Consider the following 16,617-nt stretch of genomic DNA (forward strand, 5'->3'; position numbering starts at 1 on the left):
AGTTTATTTGCTCCTCTAATCTCTGCAAAGCTAAGCAAAGATCACCCAGTGAGCACAAGCATTGCTTACTGAGAGCAAGAGAGTCAGCTACCACCAGCACTTGGCATTTGGCGGAGACTCAAATGAAAGGCCGCCTGAGAAGTGAGAGAGCTTTACAATGGCAAAAAGGGAAGGTCAGTCCTAATGGAAGGTTGTTGGCCTGGGGAAACTGGTGGTGGGCTGACTAGAAGGGCATCCAATATAATTGGTGGGGGGAGCACATCTGGCGTTCCCTTGTGGGTCCTAAGTTGGGGGATAGAAGCAAAAAGTGAAGCAAACGGTCAGTTCAGTCCTGACCTTTTGAGACCAGTCACTGCAAAGGTGTACTTTGGGTTTCAGGCTAGAACACCTCCTTCTTTGTCTTTACTCCGTGCAACACAGGAGGCCAAAGGCCCCAGGGGCAGCAATGCAGGCTCTGGCAAGGTACCCTGGGGCCCCATTAGAAGAGCCATCACTGTACTTCCTCCTCCTGGCCACTGACCTGTATCTAGAATTCTTTCCTGCCTATTCTTCCCTGGAAGAACTGCCTAAGGGCATTGCTCCCCCTTTCTGACCCAGGATAAACTGCCAGCACAGATTCACTGTTTCTGCTTTGAGGCCTGTGAACCCACCTGTGACTTTTTCTGTGCTAGGATGTTTATATGAGTATAAGCTAATTCTCAGTGACCTAGTGAACCTAGAATACTTGAGGCTTTCCCCTGCATTTGACCTAGGGATAGAAGTGGGCTAAACTAGCCTTTGTTGTGCTCAGAGGCTGGATCTGTCATAACTGGAAAACCAGGCTCTCTCAGGTTCCCCAGGGCAGTATCCCAGGCCTCTCCCAAGAAAAAAAAAAAGGAAGAGGGAGAGAGGGAGGGAAGGAGAGCCTTTGAAGTGGAAAAAGGAAATGAGAATGGGTGGACTCCCCACAATGTCTTATGGAGATTGATGTGATCCCAACCATGCAAGCTAGGTTAAGACCTCAAATGAGCTGACAAAGCCCATGCCCTTCAAAGGCTGGATGCTCTGGCCTTAGGCCAGGATGCATTGTAGATGGATTTGTGGAAATAAGAACGCCCCTGGGGTTTTTCTACACACTTACTGGAGTCTGCAAACTCTTGCTATTGGGTGGGGAGATAGTAGCCTGCTTGGGGCTCCTGGTGCCAGGCTTATTCTAAAGAGCTGGTGAGATAGAGCAGGAGCTGCTTCTGCCCCAACCCTCCAGCTGTCATCCTCTTCCCAAAGGGAGGGCTTTTTGCTGGGTTGAAGCCTGAGCTTACACTTGAAAAAACTGATTGACTGGTATCCCAGTTGTCTTCCCAGGGTAATAGACATTCAGTCAGCTGCCACCATAGAGAGGGCTCTGAACTCACTCAGTTTGGCTTCATTCACCTACTCTTGCTGCTTAACTGGGTGGCTAGCTGGTCAAGTTGATGGGACAGGTTTCCAAAGATCTGAAGCATTTCAGAGTAGTGTGCCATCTGTGCTAGGATCAGGAACTCAAAGCTGTGCTGGGGGTAGTTGAGTGAGTTATTGGAGAACTGCAGTGTTTCATCCAGGAACTGCTTGATCTGGCTCCCAAGTCTTACCACACAGGCTGAAGCTTGTCTTGGGCATGGTGAAGTTTGGCCAGCACTGGCCTCATCTTTTCCTTTTCCTTGTACTTTTCCACATCGGCCTTCAATTGCCTATTATCCTGTAAGGCCTGCTCCCACTGCTTCGCTGCCATGCTGAGGCTTGGGAAGACCTGCCAAACTCTTTTAAGGATTCAGTCAAGGTCCTTCAAACCTGGTTCACCTTTTCCTGATCGAAGGCATCCATCTGTTTCATGGCCATGTCCAGCACTGTCACCATGTTCAGAAAGTCCTGGTCTTGCTCACAGAGGGGATTGGAGAAGACATCCAGGGATATTTTCACAGCAGATTTGGGCATGACTAGGTCATCATCCGAGCTCTCCTTCCTGTCCTTCTGAAGCCTCTTGGTCTGCACTTCCAGCTGCTGGAGTTTCTCATTCCTCCCTTTCAAGGTCTCTCTCTTCACTGTTTGGGCAATGATCTATTTTGGGGGCTTCCCAGTCTTGAAAGGCAATCAGCTCAGGATCCTGAATCTGGACCTGACACTGGGGTACTCAGTTGCAACTCAGTTTACCTGTATTCTTTCTTTTTTAAAAACACATTTACTTTACCTAGCGTGGAAAATTACACTGGGGCGAAGTCAACACAAACATATGCATGAAACACTATATATACAAGAATGCTCAGCGGGGCTCATATCAGTGCAGAGGCAAGGAGCTTGGAGCAAGGCTTCTTCCCTATAGGTTTCAGAGGGAGCTGGGCCCTGCTGACACCTTGATTTCAAACTTGTAACAATCAGAGTTGTGACATAATTGACTTCTGTTGTTTTATGTCCCCTAGTTTGTGGTACAGTGGTCTCCTTTTATCCATAGGATAACACATTTCAAGATTCTCAGTGAATGCCTGACCCATGGATAGTACCAAATTCCATATACATATTTTTTCTATACACACACCTGTGATAAAGTTTAATTGATAAACGAGGCACAGAAAGAGATGAACAACAACTATTAACAAAATAGAATAATTACAACAATACCGTATCCTATAATAAAAGTCATGTAAATATGGCCTCTCTCTGTCTCAAAATATCTTTTCACATAAAGGAAGCACCCATGGCTTTTCTTTGGCATCTCTGAGTCGCTGCCATCACTCCTCTTGTAGTCTGGGGACATTCGTAAGTAAAATCAGTGTTCTTTGACTACAAACACCACAATACTGTGACAATCAGCCTCATAAGCAAGATGGCTACTATGTGACCAATGGACGGGGACATACACAGGTGGATATGCTGGACAAAGGGGTGATTTACATCCTGGGCAGGGCAGAGCTGACAGTACAAGATTTTATCACACTACTCAGAACAGTGTGCAATTTAAAACCTATCAACTGTATATTTCTGGAATTTTCCATTTAATAGTTTCAGGCTGCAGTTGATTGGTGGAGGGAGGATGGCAGGGACTGAAACCGTAGAGAGCAAAACTGATAACAAGGGCAGGGGAGACTAAGAAAAAAAACTCACAGACCCCAACAACAGTATGGTGATTATAAGAGGGAAGGGGGAAGGTAGAAGAGAGTAAATGGGGATAATTGGTGATGGAAGGAGACTTTACTTTGGATGGTGAACATACAATATAATATGCAAATGATGTACTATAGAACAGTATGCTTGAAAGTTATATAATTGTGCCCATCGATAAATGACTGGATCAAAAAGCTATGGTACATCTACACAATGGAATTCTATGCTGCAGAAAGGAAGAAGGAGCTCCTACCTTTTGCAACATCATGGATGGAACTGGAAAGCATTATGCTGAGCGAAATAAAGGCAGTGAAAGACAAATACCATATGATCTCACCTTTAACAGGAATCTAAACAACAAAACAAACAAGCAAGCAAAATATGACCAATGACATTCAAATACAGAACAGGCTGACAGGGCCCAGAGGGGAGAGAGGAGAGAACCATAGGGGAAAAGGGGAGGGACTCACATGAATAAGTATAAAGCACACATGGACAATAATTAAGGTGAGGGGCAGAAATGGGAGGGAGGTGGGGGGCACTGGGGGGTGGGGCTGGGAATATAAAACAGAAAACTGTAATTGAATAAGAATTAAATAAAAAATTAAATTAAAATTAAAAATTAAAAAATGATAATGAAAATTAAAAAAGAAAGTTATATAATTGTATTAATCAATCTCACTCCAATAAATTCAATCAAATTTTAATAGAATTAAATTTTAAAAAGAGGGGGAGACTACTGTACTGCGTCATGGCAGCCCTAGGAAGTAAGACACATCCTCTGCACAACACATCAGAGCTTCTCAATGCACATGTGAACTAAACTGCTCTGGGAGCATGTTTTTCTCTATCCCTGGAGATGCTCAAGCACAGGTAGAAAAACCACTCAATGCTGAGGTAGTGGAAGAATTTGTCTCTAAGCATCCCACCTAAACCAGATCCTAGGATCTGGAAATCTGAAGAGGAAGAAGGGAGAAGATTTGGGGACTACAATACAACCGTTCAGAAGTGACGACTTGTGTTCCTAATATAGTTAAATTTTTATAAATTTGCCCAGTCTTGTAAGCTATAGCCACCAATTAGAAAAAGATTTTTAACATGCTGTTCAGGTCTTTCTCATTTATCTACCTTCAAATAGTGTCGGTCTTCCATGTGCATTGTGGATTGATTCGCTTTGTCTATATCTTGCCATTTTTCAGCCCTAGGACTAAAAAATGTGTGTTTCAGAGATGAAACACCCTCTTGAACTAAGAAAACAGGAATGACTGAGACTCACCTAGGACCTCCGAAAGAGCACTAACCCCTCATATCCCCTTGGAATTTAAGAAGTATCAGATGACTGTAGTGAAAACTACCAAAGCTACAAATGAAGCAAATTGTACCAAGTTCAAATTTCTTGGAAATGGGGCTCCCTGCCTTTTAGCATTAAAGGGATCTCAGTTTCATCTTTCTGATTACCCCCACCACCACCACCACTGGACACTGATTTAATGTTTTCATAAAATTGCAAATAGGAGCCTGTTGCTTGACACCAGTTATAAATTATGAAAACATATTCAGCTCCTCTGTAGGGATTGATTACAGGGGAAATGGCACAAAGCTAAGTGTAACGGCTTTGCCTGGTTTTGTGAGGTTTGTACTTCCTGGCCCTCTGGTCTTGAAGGGAAAGGAGAAGGGGAGTAACATTTGCTAACAACTTATTAAGGGCCAAATTCTTTGCATGGTACTTAATTTCATGCTAACACAATGAAACACGGTCACTCTCTGTTTTGACAGAAGACATACTAAGAGGCCCAGGATGATGAAAAGATGTTCCCAAGGCTAGTGCAGGAGCAGAGCCAGGTTCAAAGCTCGCCTTTTCTGCCTCTGAAGTTAACTTCTTTCCACTTAGTGCATTGCCTTTCTAAACTAGAAGAGTAATAGCTCAGATAAGGGTAGATGGGTTAGTTTTTATTAACATCAACCTAAACCTTGTGCTCCTTAAGTTCTGATAGATTTGCTCCAAGGAGCCATTAAGAAAGGCCACTGATCCAAGGACTATAAATTAACACTTTCTTCATATACAGCTATAAGCAGCTATTTCAAACGTGGGTAATATCTTCCTTAAAATAAGTATCAGTTGTCTAGGTATTTATGCTCTATCACTCTTGGATTTCCCATCCTTGACTTCATTAATAGAATTTTTCTTAATTCCTTTCCTCTTTTTATGGCTTTGCAAGGGGCTAATTTGCAGGCAAAATTGCTAATTTTACAGTTGATTTCTGCTTTGTCAGCATGAAACTGACTGAGGAGTTATTAATAGAAGAATAGGATTCCCTTTTCATCCTCTTGCTCTTGACGGTAGCAGGAGGTGGGCTGAAATCCATTATTTAACAACATTTGTTCTTCTTGAAAGGTCATCATTCCGGCCTTTCAGTTTTCACTAAACTACAGCAGTATCAGCAGCAACAGCAGCCACTTTGTCTTCTTAAAAGGCTTCTGGAATTCTTCCAGGTTATATGGTTGGTATAAAACTGCCTTTGAGATCCAACTTGGGAATGGAGTCCAGCTGGAAAATTCTCTCGGTATTTCTGTGAATTTTCCAAATAGTAATTTCTAGGCATAAGCACATGTAAGTGTTCTAGTCACCTAGATTCCTAGAATGGATGCTGAATTGGGGACATATCAGTGAGAATTGTAATTGGCCGATACTAGCACAGAATAGAAATAATGGTGGCATAAATGCTAGAAATTTATTTTTCATGTAATATATATCTTAAAATAGGCGTTTAGGATGAGTATGGTGACTTCACACTGTCATCATGTACCTGAGCTCTTTCTGACTTTCACTTTAGTACCAGGTTCATGTGGTTTCCATTCTCAAGGTTAACCCATGGTTTGTTTCAGATAGCCACTGGACCCATGACCATGAATACTCTATTCAAAGCAGGAATCAAAATATAAGGATAAAGCAAAAATCAGCTGTCTATCAATTTCTTGTGCAATTTTCCCAAAAGTCCTCTCAATAATTTATTTTTCTATTCTCAAGCTGCAAGGGAGGCCGGGAAACAGTCTTTTAGCTGCACACATTGCTAGCTCCACTGAAACTAGGATTTTGTTACTAACGAGCAAAGGTAGGACAATTTTAGAGAAGCAAGTATCATGTCTGCAACAATGAGCAAAAAGGATGGCTAAAGAAAGTGAGTTAATAAGCCTTTGTTAAGTACCTATTCTGTGTCTGGAAATAAAAAAGAGAAAAGTTTGATTAATTCCTTTAAGGCACAAAACTTCCTTCCATTCAGGTCATGTTCTCAGCCTAGAATGCATTCACCTTTCTTGCTCACCCAGAAAACTTGTATTAATTATTCAAAGCTGTTCTCAAATATCTCCTGCTGTCTGATGCTTCCCTGGAAGATTCTTCCCAGAAAGAATTCACCGACTACTCAGCTCCATCCCTGTAGCACTTTAGTTTTACAGGGTTTATTGCTCAGCTCTGTTACATGAGCAAAAATGAACCAGGAGACCTGAGAAAGAATCAAAAGGAAATTCTAAATGTTGACTATGTAATAAGTGAGTTTAAAAACTTAAACAAAACATTACGTACTAGGTAAGAGAGTTGAAGAGCAGCTGAATAAACTGCAGAAGTATCTAATGAAATTACCCATAATATAATAATACGACAATACAGACAACACAAAAGAGTTTATGAAAGCAGGGGAATAAAATGAGGAGGTCTAGTATATATTTAATTATACTTTTGTCAAAGATGATTTTAAAATGGAGAAGAGAAGATAGTTGAAGAGCCAATCACTAAGAATGTTTGAACCTTGATGACAGAAATCCAATGAATCTGAAGCTGCATAAATAAAACAAATCTACACCTAGGCCTGTCATAGTAACACAAAAGAGCACCGGAGATAAAGACTGATCTGAAAAGCAAATAAGGAGAACAGCTAACCCACCTATAAGGAAACAATAATTAGACTGACACTAAGCTTCTCCAAAACCATTAGAGAAACTAAGTAGAATAGAAAATATATATTTAGAAGCCTAAGAGAAAACAACTGAACACTTAGGGTTGTACACCCAATAAAACTATTTTTGCAGATCAAGGAAAAATTAAGCTTTTAGGTAACCAAAACTAAGTTTACCACCAACAGACCCTCAGTAAAAGATCTGTTGATAAAACAGGACAGCCAAAAACTTGACGGACACAATTTGCCAAAATCACACAACAAGAAACAAACAATCTGAACAGGCCTATATCTATTAAGGACATTGAGTCTGACTAGAGCTGGTCCTTGTCTGCTCTATGCTGGTGAATCACCATTTCAAACATCCACTCACTTTTTTTTCTGGAGAGGTTTTTTATTATTTCTATGTTCAATATTAATTTCCTTTTATTGAGTATTTTCTATGAGTTATGCTGTGCTAGCTGCTTTTGATATATACTGTTAGCTTTTTTTTTAAAGATTTTATTTATTTATTTATTTATAGAGGGGAAGTTAGAGAGGGAGAGAAACATCAATGTATGGTTGCCTTTTGTGCATTCCTTGCAGGTAGTTAGCCTGCAAGGAAACCGGTTTGCAACCCAGGCATGTGCCCTGACTGGGAATCGAACCTCGATCGTCTGGTTCGCAGGCCCGCGCTCAATCCACTGAGCTACGCCAGCCAAGGCCTGTTAGCTTTTTTTAACAACCCTCCCCATGTCCAATAGTTAGCTGAGTAAATGAAATGGAATTTGAAAGTAGCCTCCAACTCCAAAATCTATGCTCCCTCCACAGCCCCTCGCTAATGTATAAAAGGATAGAGCTGGTGCCCTGGAACCTGTGAATCAATGAGACACAGCTGTCCCGTCTCTAAAGGGTTAATATTCTTGCTTGCTCCTGTTTTAGTGTCTTTTTGCGTCTACAACACCTACCATGACATCCACTTCAAAGCGTTAAGCCTGGGTGTTTGATCTCCTGCCAGCACGCTTTCTGACACACACTGGAAAATAAAAGTAGGAAACCAGAAATGGTTTAGTCGTCCTGGTTAAATATTCAGGGCACCAGTCAGGAAAGATGTGGACCATGTAATTAAGCATTAGAAGCACGCACTTAAAAAAGTATATCAGTTCAATAAAAAGCAAAATGAGTGAGACCAGCATGAGGCTCCTGGGTGCCCACAGAAGTCATAAAGCATAAGCAACTGCTAAACATTCCATTTTCTCTGGCTTTCACTATGTATGGTGCAATTCTAGGGTGGTACAGTTTTACCATGTTCGCATGTGTTTTCATGAGTGAACGGGCAGGGAGGGGGGAGACCATACCGGGTTTTTCNTGTCCCGTCTCTAAAGGGTTAATATTCTTGCTCGCTCCTGTTTTAGTGTCTTTTTGCGTCTACAACACCTACCATGACATCCACTTCAAAGCGTTAAGCCTGGGTGTTTGATCTCCTGCCAGCACGCTTTCTGACACACACTGGAAAATAAAAGTAGGAAACCAGAAATGGTTTAGTCGTCCTGGTTAAATATTCAGGGCACCAGTCAGGAAAGATGTGGACCATGTAATTAAGCATTAGAAGCACACACTTAAAAAAGTATATCAGTTCAATAAAAAGCAAAATGAGTGAGACCAGGATGAGGCTCCTGGGTGCCCACAGAAGTCATAAAGCATAAGCAACTGCTAAACATTCAATTTTCTCTGGCTTTCACTATGTATGGTGCAATTCTAGGGTGGTACAGTTTTACCATGTTCGCATATGTTTTCATGAGTGAAGGGGCAGGGAGGGGGGAGACCATACCAGGTTTTTCTGTAGTTTCAAAGGCACAAGAAAGAGGAAGTGGTTTGGAAGGGAAAGAAAAGTTAGCCATGGTCTGCCTTTCAAGCGTGTGTGGTTTGAAGTGTAAGAAGTTTGGTAAATTGGAGAGTTCAATGGTGGTTGTAGTCATGTCTGTCTGGGAGATCATTTCTTTCATACATTTTTCTTGTGGTAAAATATATATAACATAACATTTACTATTTTAACCATTCTGAAATGTACCATTCAGTGGCATTAAGTGCCTCCAAGACGTTGTGCAACCGCCACCAATGTCTAGTTCTAGAAACTTCCTTTACCCTGAATGGAGCCCTCATATCCACTAGTAGTCACTTCCCAATTCTCCCGCCCCTGGTATCACTAATTTCCTCTCTGTCTCTATAGATTTGCCTCTTCTGAACTTTTCATATAAATGAAATCATGCAATATCATGACCAGTGACTTTCAATGAGCATCAGGTTTTCAACATTTGTCTACACAGTAGCCTGTACTACATTCCTTTATCGTACTTCATTCCTTTAAATGGCTGAGCTGCATTCCATCATATGGACATTGACCATTTTGTTTGTCCATGCATCAGCTGATGAACATTTGAGTTGTTTCCACCTCGGAGCTACTATGAATAGTGCTGCTTGGAGATCATTTTAGATGCACCCAAATCCATTTGTCAGGCCTTGAGGAAAACTCTCAGAAGCCACACTTTTCCCAAGCACCCTGTGCCTCACACCTTTGCACAGGCGCCAGCTCCACTCTGTCTCTGTGGAATCAGCTTCAGTGTTATCTGCTCAGAGCCTCTAACTTTCACCCTACATAAAGCAGCTCCTTGCCCCGCCAGTCTCTGTTCTGGGCTCATCCTTGTTTCTTTATTTCATCACAATCATCACAAGTTACTTTTTTAATGTCTGTCTCGTCTCTTCTTTCAGGAGTGTGTTTTCCTTAAGGACAGGAGGCCCTCTCTCTCTATCCATGGAGGAGTTGTCAGCATCATGTCAAGGCCTGCCACATCACAAGCATTAATAAAACTCTGGTAATGGACATACTGAGCTAAATGGACTCCTGAGATGTTATTAAACACAGTCCTTTGCTAGTCTCTATTTCAATTTGGGGTAAGTAAGGTGTTGCTTAAACGCCTACTTCAGTGGATTTGTAAAGGGTGTCCAGGCACTGTGAGGGGAATGGTTCTGATACTACTACTTTGCTCAGCAGGCACCAGATTATGCACACCTTTTAAACCAGGACCCCTCTTCTTAGAGGATATTTTCCCTAAATATTCATCTGGCTCTCTCCTTGGGTCTGTTTCATGATCTTCGCTTTGTGATGCATTAACTATCTGTTTACATCTGTGATGGGGGAGTGGCTCTTTTCTTAAATGTCTTATCCCTCTTTCTGGAGTTATTTTTCTCTTTAGCACTTATCACCATCAAACTGTTTTGTCTATTGCCTTCCTTTCCCCACTAAAGTATAATTTCCACAGGGCAAAAATTTTCACCTGTTTTCTTCACTGCTATAATCTAGTATTTTGAACAATTACCATGCATACAGGTGTTCCATTAATATTTGCTGAGTGAATGAATGAATGAATGAAAAGATTTTTCCCCAGAGGTGCAGGCTGGCACCACTGCCAATCTGTAGATTTCTCAGACACATATAGATCATGATATGTGGTACTCTATGACACCTGGCTATGCGTCACTAGATTTTAGCAATGACCCTACAACTCTTGGGTTCTAGTCTTGTTCCCAACTATGGGAAATACGATGTGCTTTCCTAATATGTACCCAAGTGTTTTTCTCCTAAGGTCCAACCTGTTCCCCCTTCTAGAGATGTCTATGGTACAATTCCTGTAAGTCATATTATCCATAATGGTCTGTTTCTATCACTTCTAAATTGATTGTCATGTTCAGTCTTATTGGAGCATGGGAAATAATATTTATTGTGTACTAGGCATTGTATAAATTATATCTCATAATTTATGAGCTTCTTTCAAGCTCATTCCTGTTACTAGTGGAATTCAATTGTGGCAAAAATTCTAGAAGTCAGGTGAATATTATTCTATCCCTATTATGGGTGAGGAAATAAATATTTGGAGAAGTTAAGCTCAAAGTCACCCAGCATGTAAGAAATCGTGCTCAGGATGAACCATGTTTGACTGTAAATCTGTAGTTCAAACTATTTCCAGCCTTGGGTATTGCATTCATTTTTCATTGCTGGAAAAAATCCCTCCTATTTAGCAACTTAACACTCATTCATTATCTTACAGCTGTGATGGCAGAAATCTAGTACTATATGGCTAGGTTTTCTTTTTTTAATTTTTAAATATATTTTATTGATTATGGCATTACAGTTGTCCCATTCCCCCTCCCCCTTCATTCTCCTCCACCCTGCACACCCCCTCCCACCCACATTCCCCCCTTTAGTTCATATCCATGTGTCACAAGTTCTTTGGCTTCTACATTTCCCATACTACTCTTCCCCTCTATACTACTCAAACCTATATGGCTAGGTTTTCTCCTCAAGCTAAAATAATAGCATCAGTTGGCCACTCTCATTTGGAGCTCAGGGACTTCTTTCAAGCTCATTCCTGTTACTAGTGGAATTCAATTCATTGCAGTTGTAGGCCCAAAGTCTCATTTTCTTGCTGGCTTTGCTCAGCTTCTAGAAACAACCTGCATTTCTCATCACATGCCCCCTCAAGTCAGTAATTGTATATCAAATCTTTCTCAGGCTTAGAATCTCTCTGGTTTCTTCTGATACAAGCCAGAGAAAGCCCTCTGCTTTTAAAGGGTCCATGCTATTATATTAGACCACACAGATCATTTCTTTTTGCCATATATAAAAATGGCACAATCATGGAAGTGATAGCTCATTACATCCATGGGTTCTACCCACATGCAAGGGAAAGGGTATCACACAGGATGAGGGTCCCTGGGTCACCCTTAGACTTGTGCCTCCCACAGATGTGGTAAACCTGAACACACGCCCAGTGTTTCACTGGCAGCCACGTGGCTTTAAAGCAGGGGCCAATATCCTGGTAGCTTGCTTGCACTCCATAAGGTTCCTAAATCAGCCATGGAAAGATTTTTACCTTCTATTTCATTCTCCTCCAATTTTGTGAGATTCTTTCATTCCCTCGAAGAGTTAGAGGGGCGAGGGAAGGCTGACCAGTATCATCTTTTTGTCTAATTGCATAATGATGAAAAAGGAGATGGGGAGAAATAAAAGTAAACTGAAATGAGTTCATAAATCATACTAAACACTGGAAAACTATATGAAGAAATAGTAGTCAAAATTACTTTTCTTATCTTTATGAAAGATACACTTGGTGCCAGACTTCCTCCTCTAATTTTTGTCTTTGTGTTGAGTTTCATGTCAGCCACAGCTGGAACAAGGAACGCTCCGTGCTGGTGTTTGCACAATGAAACCTGAAATGCTCTGAAATGGGTACCAGCAACTGGTGCTAATTAGGATTCACAACTGAGTCTCCTCAACCCAGACAAAGACTCTCTGCTATCAGAGTGGCTGGGCTCAACTTTCCCCTAAATGTTACAAATTCTAAAATACTTTATCCTCAACTCTGTAAGAGACTGCAAATCTTGTGAGTTTATATTGCCATTATTTTTCTTATCACTTTTGCAAGAGTTACTTTCTTATGTGTAAAAACTGTGCCATTTTATAAAATTCAATGTCCGGCACATATTAATTAATTAATAAAATGTCTAGCGATACACCACAAGCTAAATCAATGTTCTGTGTTATTTTTCCTACTGTGCTGCTTTATTTCTGAGTCTCCTTTAAGGCCAAGGCTACATACTTATGAAGTAGTGGGTTGGCTTAGAGTACTGATTATTAGTACAAGCTAATCAAATAGACTTAGGTTCTATGTCTGCTTGTAACCAGTCCTTCTGTGAGCTTGCTGTGAGCATCTGAGATGAATCCACACAGATACAGTGTAAGCAACGAAACCACCTGAATAGATTGACGAAGTTCAAATGGGGACTGGTAAGTCCAGGAAAATGCTAAGCTGCAAAAGATGGTTTAGTTTGAATACTGACAACCTCTTGCACCACTCAGATCCATTTGTTCTCTCTTGTCATAAGAAGCTCCAAAAGTACAATATAAGCACCATTTTAAAAAATGAAGTTGTTCTCGCTGCTTCTCTGAGAGTAGAGATGCCCATCCAATGATTCACATTCAACATGGTGGCCAGCTGTGCTATCCTGGAAGACTAGAGTGAGTTTGTGAAACAAGCTACAGTCTACTGCTATAGTTTTTGTAGAGGGCAAAATTAATACTCACTAATTCCCTCATCAACTATCCACCTAGATTCTTTCGCCCTTATCCAGAGTGTTACCTGGTTGGGGTTGTTTGCTTAGTGGGGTGACCCAGACTTAAATCCCTAAGAGATCTGAGTACTTGCTGCTCTGCCCTTCTTCAGGTATGTTTGTTGTATTTGAGCATAGGCTGTAGGAGGCATGAAAGTATAAAGAGACACCCCAGTGGTTCTTGAATATTCTATACTTGCCCCTTTAGTGTAACAGTCACCCCTCTGCCTTACAGTGACAGGGTAAATTACCACAGCCAGTACAGTAATGCTCTTCTCAGCCTGATATATGAGGAGCCCAGAGTGTTTTGGTGGTAGTTACAGCATCCAGTTCAGTGGAAGTCTACTCTCTGGAAAAGAGTTTGCCCTCACCACAGAACTAAGTTCTGCACATTCTGGAATGGAAGCCCAGATTCCACAAGCGGGTCATTGAGTGTGAGAGTTAGGATGGTCACTCTCACTTCCATTCCTTATTTTCCAGAGCAATGTACTTTAGTTAAGCAGGACAAAATACTACCAAAGACATAAGCCACATCTTGAAGGACAGTACCCTACCCTGAAAGCCTTGTCAGACTGCCAGTGCCTTAGCTGAGTCTTCACAGACCACCCCATTCTTTTATCAGGCTGGCTGTTCCTAGGTGATAAGGTATATAGTAAGACCATAAACTCATAATCATAAGCCAATTGTCACACTTCCATTGCTATAAAATGGGTCCCTTGATCAGAGGCAATGTTTTGTTGGACCCACATTAATAGAAGACTTCTTATAAGCTTTCAGATGGTACTGATGGGAGAGGTTCTATTAGAAGGGAGGCCACACCAGTATCTAGAGATTATGTGTCAATCCCACTAAATTATATCCTCCTCCAAAGTACAGGATTTTGATGTTGTTATCTGCTACCAGGTGGCTGCCTGGCATCCCTGAGAAATTGCTCCTCGGTCTTTGCTCCTGGCAAATTTGCATTTAGCGGTGGCAATTGTTAGATCAGCCTTGGTGAGGGGAAGTTTATATGGTTGAGCTCTTGCATAACCTATGCATCTGCCACCACGGCCTATCTATTAACTGCAGGAGCACTGGGTTACTGAAGAAAGACTATGGCTGGCATTCTCAGCTTTGGTCATTCTGTCCTCCTGCATGGCAGGAGGATGCTGCCATTGGGTGCTCTCCAGTGGCATTAAATGTGCAACACAGGGATCAGTGCATTCCAACAACTATTCCCCCTGTTTTTCCTGATACACATTGAACAAATCCTGGAATGGCTTTGGCTTAAGGACTTGTTTTCTAGAGCTAGGCTTGTACTTTTCTGTCAGGGCTACTATAGTGAGACCTAACTCTGATTAGCATTTAAGAGGGAATGAGGGATTTCAGGGTCATAAATAGAGTCATCTTATGAGGCACCTGCCTCAGGTGAAATAATAGCAGGGTCTCTAAGGAAGGGGAGGTTATTTTACTCGGGAAAAGGTGCTTTTGCTGCTTTTACTGGCCAGAAAGTTTCAAGAGTATTATGGGTTCAAGTTCCTCATATCTGTTTACTCAAGTGTTACCATCCCAGGTCTCATGGCTCTATTCATTTTTTTAAAGATTTTATTTATTTATCCTAGAGGGGAAGGGAAGGAGGGAGGGAGGGAGGGAGGGAGAGAGAGAGAGAGAGAGAGAGAGAAATATCAATGTGTGGTTGCCTCTCGTGCGTCCCCCACTGGGAACTGGCCTGCAACCCAGGCATGTGCCCTGACTGGGTATTCATTTTTGATCAAGGTTCTGATTTTGGCCTAGCAGACTTACTGAGATGATGAATGTACCCTCTTTGTAACTCAGACACCTTCATAATCAATTTCTGTGCTTGATTTTCATCGCAGTTGTGTCCTAAGATTTCAGGAGAGGAAACTGACATTTAATCTCTGATAGAAATCTTCTGGTTTTCATATTCTTCCTTAAGTTGAAATTGATTCTCCCTCATATTTCATTTTTTAACTAAATATCTAGTGCTATCAAAAGCAGTCACCTCACTTTACAGCCTTTATAAACAAACAAAAACAACAACAAATAAACAAAAAAATCTTGTTCCTTTACCAACTAAGGGCTACAACTTCTTGGTCTCCTAATGCCCTGCCCTTCAACTGAAGTACCTGTTATCCACAGGGTGGGTCGGGGTGAGGGGAACTTAAGTGATTGCAATGCATGGCATCTTACTACAATGCACAGCAATGGGTCTTACTGCTTCGAGCCAAGTGGGCAATACAATTTTAAAATCTTGCTTTCTAGAATTCCTTCTGGCTTTACCAAGTTTCTATAAAGCAGAGCCTGAGGCACATATTAAAGTAATGGTACTTTATATAGAAGAAGCAAGCCTAGAGATATAAAGGTGAGAAAGAAAAGGAGAAACAAGGCAAGGAAATATGAGAAGCAATGCAATGTATTTTATCACCTGGTCACTTTTTCTCAATAAGTCAAGAAGACTTCCAGTAGCTTATTGTCAGATGTGTTTGCTTGACCTGCAGGACTCCTTTGGAAGGTTTACAGAGAAATTTTTCACCTCAGAGAAGTCCCCAGAGAGATCAATGAGGTGGAATTACCTGACTAGTTCCCTTCCCTCATTTGTCACTACTTTTGGTTTGCCCCGTTGCACTACATCAACTTCTACAGCAAGCACAGGCCACAGGATCCTGTTTACAAAAACACCCAACCTTGAAAGTGTTTGGAAACCATATAAATCAGTAAGCGATCATGAAATCAAATAGCTATATCAAGCTGACTCTTAACTAATGTATTCTAGTAAATAATATTACCTGGAGAGGATTAAGAAAGAAAGAATGGGACCAGAAATCCATAGAGAATCCTTGGGAATTTTCTTCTGACTGACATGAAAATATGTTTAGATATTCATGATTATTTTTAAAATCAAGAAATAAAAATCACAATATATTTTCTATAATCCTACCCTCAAAATAAGTGTCTTCTTCTACTATAATAAATGGCAATGACATAAATATCAACACACAAAAATTAAATATTATTTATTAAATAGTTGGCATGTATTTTGTTTACCTTTAAAACAAAGCAAGTGCTTGATGTAAAGCGCTTGACTGATTTCTGAGCCCATAGTAAGATAATTTTATTTTTACCTAAAAGTATGGTTAAAAAAATCATGTAGGTCTCTCATGGATATGTATTTTTATACTGTTACACAAGTACTAGGTAAAGGCCATTGGACTGTGTATTTTATGAGTATGGACTTTATGTTTTAGTCACCGATGGATATATCAAACTTGGTAAGAATTCAATAAATATTTATTGGATGATACAGTGTGTCAGTTAATCAATCAATTCACAAAGATATACAATCCAAAAAAGATATACATTTTTATCTGTCATTTCTCACTGCCATTGGTTCACTTTAGTTGAA

At 40.9% G+C, this 16,617-nt stretch overlaps 1 pseudogene; it reads right to left on the reverse strand.

The window, feature by feature from the left end:
- Positions 1–1,353: 1,353 nt before the first annotated feature.
- On the reverse strand, positions 1,354–9,745 carry LOC118985500 (bridging integrator 3-like; annotated as a pseudogene).
- Positions 9,746–16,617: the final 6,872 nt, after the last annotated feature.

Source organism: Sturnira hondurensis, unplaced genomic scaffold (assembly GCF_014824575.4).
Source record: "Sturnira hondurensis isolate 20B ecotype Veracruz unplaced genomic scaffold, ASM1482457v3 Scaffold0000648, whole genome shotgun sequence".
NCBI lineage: Eukaryota > Metazoa > Chordata > Mammalia > Chiroptera > Phyllostomidae > Sturnira > Sturnira hondurensis.